At 37.0% G+C, this 8,108-nt stretch overlaps 1 pseudogene; it reads left to right on the top strand.

Annotated features, from left to right (window-relative positions):
* Window positions 1-365: 365 nt before the first annotated feature.
* Window positions 366-1,060, top strand: LOC105863039 (large ribosomal subunit protein eL6 pseudogene; annotated as a pseudogene).
* Window positions 1,061-8,108: the final 7,048 nt, after the last annotated feature.

The raw sequence follows: 8,108 nt of genomic DNA, 5'->3' as shown, positions 1-8,108 counted from the left end.
CTGGCACAGTGCTCTGACAGAGGATGGGGAAGGAGTGGCATACTGTCTGTAGTGCAAGACTGTCTGTAGTGCCTCTTTCCTTGAAATAATATTGAAACCAGGTACTGTGATCACTCATCTGATTTTTGGTTCTTATGAAGGTGTTTTTTTGCATGGATAGTTGTTCAGTTAGGTGTTTCTGTGGGAAGACGTTCACTGGATGGCTCTATTTGGCCATTTTCGTGACATTTTAATTAACATTTATTTCCCACAAAGATGAATAAAAACGTGTGAAAATAAGGCTTCAGAGATGCAAACACTTATTGCATTTAATTCACATACAAAAACAATAAATTCTAGAAATTCACTCTTTCCCATCATGCAAGATGGCGGGTGAAAAAGTGGAGAAGCCAGATACCAAAGAGAAGAAAACTGAAGCCAAATGCTGGTGGCAAAGGGAAAAAGGCTAACATTAAGGCTAAAAAGGTTAAGAAGGGGAAGCCTTACTGCAGCCGAAATCTTGTACTCATCAGAGGAATCCGCAGATATTCCCAATCTGCCATGTACTCCAGGAAGGCCATGTACAAGAGGAAATGCTCAGTGGCTAAATTCAAGGTTGAAAAGAAAAAGAAGGAAAAGGTCCTCACTACTGTTACAAAACTACTTGGTGGTGACAAGAATGGTGGCACTTGGGTGGTTAAACTTCACAAAATGCCTAGATATTATGAAACCAAAGATGTGCCTCGAAAGCTGTTGAGCCACACCAAAAAACCGTTTAGCCAACATGTGAGAAGACTGAGAGCTAGCATCACTCCCGGGACTATCCTCATCATCCTCACTGGACACCACAGAGGCAAGAAGGTGGTTTTCCTGAAACAAGTGGGCAGTACTTGTGACTGGACCTCTGTCCCTCAATCGAGTTCCTCTGCGAAGGACATACCAGAAATTTGTCATCGCCACCACCACAAAACTTGATATCAGCAATGTGAAAATCCTTGAGCATCTCACTGATGCTTGCTTCAAGAAGAAGCAGCTGTAGCTGCAGAAGCCCAGACACTAGGAGGGTGAGATCTTCAAGTAGAAAAATACAAAAGTACTTCAGTCTCATTCTGAATGCAGATTGTAAAAGGTGATTTCAAACAATATAGCAGCATAGGTACAAAAATAAATAAGAAAATATTGTAAAAGGTGATCTCAAACAATGTAGCAGAGTAGATACAAAAATAGTGTATGATAATGATAATGATAAGAAAATAGTAAAATTTTAAAAAATATTAATTTTGTCTTTGTGGACAAATGAGGCTATGATTAATTTAAGAACTTACAGTTCCTTATAATTTTTTCTAAGTTCTAAATGTGTAGAAACTTTAAACAAATACACTTAAATAATAAAAATTTTAAGAAAAAACAGTATTTTACTTTGGTTAATAATCTGTGTATATGTATATGTCAGTATTAAAAATGTCTAGTAATGTTTAGAGGTCAAGAAATTCTATACTTTTTCAATTCAAATTTACATTAAGGACTAAATAAACCAATACTTTCGGGTATATACTGTAATTTATACATAGCATGTGATCAATAAGTATTTGTTCCATAAATGTTCCCAATAAGATTTATCTGTTCATATAAAATATACTGAATGCTTTGGACTTACATGAAAGAACAACTTAATTATCCTTAACTGTTAAGGCTAGTCTAATCTGTCTGGCATTTGGACATTTGCCCAGTGATCTGTTGAACTCTGGTTCATGACCCCAGTTGGGGGATCATGTCACGGAACCATCTGTTTTTAGTTCTGCCCGGCTTTTGCTACCCCTTGTGCTCAATTTGCTCAAATATTTCTGCTTCATTTATGTTTTTAGGTCATCTTAGACAAAATTGTGAAGCAGATGATAACTCTCCTTGGTATCTTCCCTTTTCCCCTTTTAATCTCCCGGCAACTTTCTAGAAATTCTATGACCTGTTCCCTGTGTACTCATATGCCATCTAAAGTCTTAATCTACAGCAGACCATTTAAAGATTGGCACATTTAAAAGCTCCCCAGTCTCCAAACTACAGCTTCAGCAGTTAACTGTTTAAGTCAATGCTCTTATTTATTAGCAATAGACACCCAGTATGGCCATTCTAAGCAAAAAGAGAATTCAGTAAAATGAAACCTATTGAGAGTTCAAAAAATTCACAGGGAATTGGGAGGAGTTGGGTTAGCTTGAGAAAAAGGCAACGGGGCAGTCACAGAATCTAGGCAAAAACTCAATAGCTGTAGTAAACAGGTCTAAGCCAATTTCAACATATATACTTTACACATTTTATCTGAAACTTGAATTTCAAGAAGATCTAACAGGCCGGGCGCTGTGGCTCACGCCTGTAATCCTAGCTCTTGGGAGGCCGAGGCGGGCGGACTGCTCAAGGTCAGGAGTTCAAAACCAGCCTGAGCAAGAGTGAGACCCCGTCTCTACTATAAATAGAAAGAAATTAATTGGCCAACTGATATATATATAAAAAATTAGCCGGGCATAGTGGCGCATGCCTGTAGTCCCAGCTACCCGGGAGGCTGAGGCAGAAGGATCACTCGAGCCCAGGAGTTTGAAGTTGCTGTGAGCTAGGCTGACGCCACGGCACTCACTCTAGCCTGGGCAACAAACCGAGACTCTGTCTCAAAAAAAAAAAAAAAAAAAAAAAAAAGAAGAAGATCTAACAAAAAGTACTAGAAAAGGCCAACACCAAAAGCTTTCCCTCCCACCACTTTAGTTAATAAGTCTACTTGTTTATTATAATATACAAGTCATGATAATTATAAGAAGGAATTGGAAATTATCTATAAAAGTCTTGGTGAAACAGTGTTTCTCTGAGTCTGATTTGAAATAGGAATAAGTGTACTCCCATGCAAAGCCAGGCATCATGTGTTCAATATAATCTCTGAAGAGATTTTAAATTACTTTTAAATACATAACCCATATGATTCCACATGCCATGGTCAATAGTTGGAAGATGAGAAAGATTTGGGGGATTTTTGTTAAAAGCCTCTTTTGAGACAAGGAAAAAAAAAACAGATAGCAACAGAAAATTTGAGTGAAAGAACATATGATTAAAAAGAAGAAAAAAAAAAGGATCAGTTGAACAATTTGTCCCTGAGTCAATTTGCTCAATGCATTCAATTGAACAATTTATTCCTGCAGGTCAAATTCCTCAATTTTAATCAACCCTTGTAGGTCAAATACAAATTTAACCTTTTTTGTAGTTTTATTTTTGTGAAAATTTGCATTTCATTTAACATTTCCCAATGGATAGACATTTATTTCAAGATACCCTGCAGCCTATTATTGTCAATGCTCCAAACCTTCTCTGTTCATGAGTTTGCCTGTAATCACATCAACCTCTCCATAGTTTTCAACATGCTCATGTTAACCATAATAATCTCAACTTTCATTTTGTGTTACCTCTTGGCATGCATACCCAAAACATTGGATGCTATTGGAAAAATACATAAAGCAAAGTGGAAAACAATGAAAGAAGTCATCATGATATGCTGGATTCATATCTGGGCGAATTTATGTGGTGTGATCAATATGGGAATACTGCTTTCAATTCCCTTTCATTGCATATATCAGAATAATTTTATGTTAATGAATATGTGATTTTTACTTTTTCTGTTAGCATGTTGTAGTACTGGTCAGAGCTAAGAGAATGTGAAGAAGCAGGCACTCACATACAAAGATAGGTAGATGTATAAATTGGCACAACATAGCTGAGAGCTAGTAAATAATTTATGTCAGCATTTCAAAATATAAAAACAATGAAATCAAACAACTTCTTCTCACTTTAGGAATCTGTCAGGAAATAATCACAGATGTGAGACTTTGTTCCACACCTCTCTCCTTGGCTCGTATATGGCCATCTTCCCCTGTGTCTTCACATTGTCTCCCCTCTGGCATTCTGTGTCCAGACTTACTCTAAAAAGACATCATTTATATTGGATTATAGTTTCCTGTAATGCTTTCATTTTAACATCATTCTCTCTGTGAAGACCTTATCTTCAAATACATTATGAGATACCAGGGGTTAGGACTTCAATGTATGAATTTTAAAGGGAAAATATTTCAGACTATAACAAAAGAGTGTGTGTGTTTGTGTGTGTGTGTACATACACGCACACAAATGTGTTTTTAAGGACTGGTGTATGTGTACAGGTATACATGTGTATATGTGGTGTATCTGTATATATACACCTAGAGAGAGAAGAGTGGGAAAACACACAGGCATTTCTGCTGATATGCCATATAGGTGTTCCTGAAAGACCTTTCATTGTACAAAATTATGTGCTAAAAGTAATGATATTTGGGGGGAAATCAGGGCAAGGAGCAGTCTGCTTATGAAATCCTGTAGCCAGGGCACCAATAGAAACAACAGCACCCTACTAAAAAGTTAAATGTCTCCTTGCATTTTACCCTGAAATCACACAGAGTAGATACATTCCACTCTTAAAAACTAGGAGTCTTGCTTTCTCCTTTGAAATGGAAGTTCTGAAATATGTTTACTTTTTTTTTTTCAAGACAGAAACTCTCACTCCCTGGCTAAAGTGCACTGTCATCATGATAGCTCACTGTAATCTCAAACTCTTGTGTTTAATGGATCTTCCTACCTCAGCCTCCTGAACAGCTGGAACTACAGATATATGCTGCCACTCCACCCAGCTAATTTTTCTATTTTTTGTAAAGATGGGGCTGGGGTTGGGAGTGGGGGGTCTCACTCTTGCTCAGGCTGGTTTTTTTGTTTTGTTTTGTTTTTTCAATTGAGCACTACAGTGTTTTATTTATTTATTTTTATTTATTTATTTATTTTTCCAGTATATTGTGGGAATGCAAATGTTAAGGTTATGTATATTGCCCATGCCCTCCCCCCCTGGAGTCAGAGCCTCAAATGTGACCATCCCCCAGATGGTGCACATCACACTCATTATGTATGTATATACCCATCCCCTCCTCCCCCACCTGCCTGACACCCAATAAATGTTCGTATATGTCCACTTAGGTGCTGATCAGTTAATACCAATTTGCTGGTGAGTATACGTGGTGCTTATTTTTTCATTCTTGGGATACTTCACTTGATAGAATGGGTTCCAGCTCTAGCCAGGAAAATACAAGAGGTGCTATATCACCATTGTTTCTTATAGCTGAATAGTACTCCATGATATACATATACCACATTTTATTAATCCAGTCCTGGATTGATGGGCACTTCGGTTGTTTCCACATCTTTGCAATTGTGAATTGTGCTGCTATAAACATTCGAGTGCAAGTGTCTTTTTCATAGAGTGACTTTTATTCTTTTGGGTAGATGCCCAGCAGTGGGATTGCTGGATCAAACGGTAGATCAACTTGTATCACTTTAAGGTATCTCCATATTGCTTTCTACAGAGGCTCAACTAGTTTGCAGTCCCACCAGCAATGTAGGAGTGTTACTATCTCTCCACATCCATGCCAACATTTATTGTTTTGGGACATGTTAATAAGGGCCATTCTCACTGGAGATAAATGATATCTCATTGTGATTTTGATTTGCATTTCCCATGATTTGCATCTATGATTAGAGATGTTGAGCATTTTTTCATATGTTCATTGGTCATTATTCTGTCTTCTTAAAGTTTCTGTTCATGTCCTTAGCCCATTTTTTGATAGGGTTGTTTGATTTTTTCTTGCTGATTTTCCTGAGTTCTAAATAGATTCTAGTTATCAGCCCTTTATCGATGTGTAGCTTGTAAAAATTCCCTCCCATTCTGTGGGTTGTCTGTTTGCTCTCTTGACAGTTTCTTGGCTGTGCAAAAGCTTTTTAATTTGATCAGGTCCCATTTATTTATTTTTGCTGGTGCTGTGATTGCCTTTGGGCTCTTCTTCATAAATTCTTTGCCTAAGCTCAGGCTGGTCTTGAACTCCTAACCTCAAGCAATCCTTCCTCCTTGTCCTTCCCAGAGTTCTAGGAGTACAGGCGTCAGCCACCATGTCTGGGCTACTTCTTTTTATAACACAGGGACATATCCTCACAATTTCTTCATTAGCAGTTTCAGCTTCTCCAGACTTCTTAAAAAGGATGGGTGTGTAGTATTTTTGAAACTTCTAAACTAGTCACTACTTCTATGTTATTTTCAACTTTTCTTTATAAGTTCTCTCTATATTATTAAGCCTTTGAAAACTTTGATAAACTCTGGAAAAAAATAACTTGCTTCTGATCTTTTTAAACCATTAATGTATTAGAAAATGTGGGGGTAAGACTTCCTTATCCCCAAATATACTATCATACAACTGTACTATCATACTACTTTCTCTTATTAAATAAATCACTTTGAGTTAATTTGCACTAAAAACAAAAATAAAAACATGTGTTATAGCAGAAGAGACAGAACTTCAAGATGTTAAGAGTGTTTGTAGAAGACACTTAGGAGTTTGTTCTTCCTACCCCAATAACTTTTTCTAAATCATCTTCCTCCAAGTACAGGGTTAGTGTCAGCATCTACAAGGTAGTATAGTACTGTGACACTGACTTGGATACAGACAATTGTTCCAAGTGTGCGCATTTGAAAGCTAAGACAATCCAACCCCCATTCTTCAGCATTGTTATATTTGATGACTTCAGTCTTTTTCCTGTGGTTGAACTTACAAAATAAATATAAGGAGTCTCCAGCCCTGTGAACCACAGAAAGCCCTGTTCACTGACAGGGGAAGTCTTGGACTGAAACCCTGTGGGCATAGAAGGATGAGAGATAAAAAGAGGCCTCCTTGCATTTGAGCATCTGCCTTCATCTGTTCCTGAGATCCTGTAGTCTCTGACTTTGTTTCTGTAAAACACCACACTGTCTTTAAATAAATTTATTTTTCTGCCTTATGTTGATTCAGATCAGATTTCTGTCACCTGTGACCAAAATAACCCTAACGGATATGTTGTAAAGTCTGGGTAATGAGGTTACGTGTGACTGATTTGTCTCATTATACTTCTATTTTTAAAATTCTACAATAAACATCTTTTTTGTAAGTAGATAAAACCATTTTAAGTGTCTATCAAGTGAGCAACAAAAGAGTACTGGCCATGTTGTAATCTGTACAGCTTTCAATAATAAAAAAAGTGACTAAAATACTATACTATTTTCTTTGGAATCTTCATAATTTGCACTGTCTACATTAGCATCCTCCATGATATTTATTGTTTCCCTCTGTCTACATTAGCATCCTCTGTGATATTTATTGTTTCCCTCAAGTTCCCTAGGACTCAGGGATGCCTTTGGCTACCTCTCACACTAAAGAGCTATGGAATGCAATTGTATCTCTAATGCTATTCTTACCTGTTTTCAGAAAGAAAGAAGTTATGCAATGCTTTACATAGCAGCAAAAAATCTCCCTCTTCCTTCACATCGTCCTTTTATCCTTCCTTCTCTTAATTTCATGTACTATGTGTGTATGGTTATTGGTCCAAAGGAATCCTGTTAATGGTCCAAATGAATACTGTAATTTTTTAAACAAGTATTCATTTGGCAACAGTGTGAATTGCAAATAACGTACTAAAGAGAAAATCTCATTAGAAGATACTAATCTCAAATGTAACAGATGCTATTTTAATTTTTCCCATTTATTTATTTATCATATTTTTTATTTCAGAATATTATGGGGGTACAAATGTTTAGGTTACATATATTGCCTTTGCCCCACCCAAGTCACGGATAAAAGTGTGTCCATCCCCCTGAGGGTGTGCACCACACCCATTTGATGTGAATATAACCGTTCCTTCCACCCTCCTCCCACCTGCCCAACATCTGATGAATGTTACTACCATATGTTCACATAAGTGTTGCTTAATTAAAGCCAATTGGATGGTTAGTACATGTGGTGCTTGTTTTTGCATTCTTATGATACTTTGCTAAGTAGAATAGGCTCCAGCTCCATCCAGGATAATACAAGAGATGCTAGACCACCATTGTTTTTTGTGGCTGAGTTGTACTCCATGGTATACACAGATCATATTTATTAATCCACTCAAGTAATAATGGTGTATATTTATAGGGTCTAATATGATGTTTTGACCTATGCATACATTACAGAAAGATTAAATCAAACTAATTAACATATCCATCACCTCACCAA

Source organism: Microcebus murinus, chromosome 13 (genome assembly GCF_040939455.1).
Source record: "Microcebus murinus isolate Inina chromosome 13, M.murinus_Inina_mat1.0, whole genome shotgun sequence".
Lineage (NCBI taxonomy): Eukaryota > Metazoa > Chordata > Mammalia > Primates > Cheirogaleidae > Microcebus > Microcebus murinus.
This window is presented reverse-complemented; position numbering and strand designations above follow the sequence as displayed.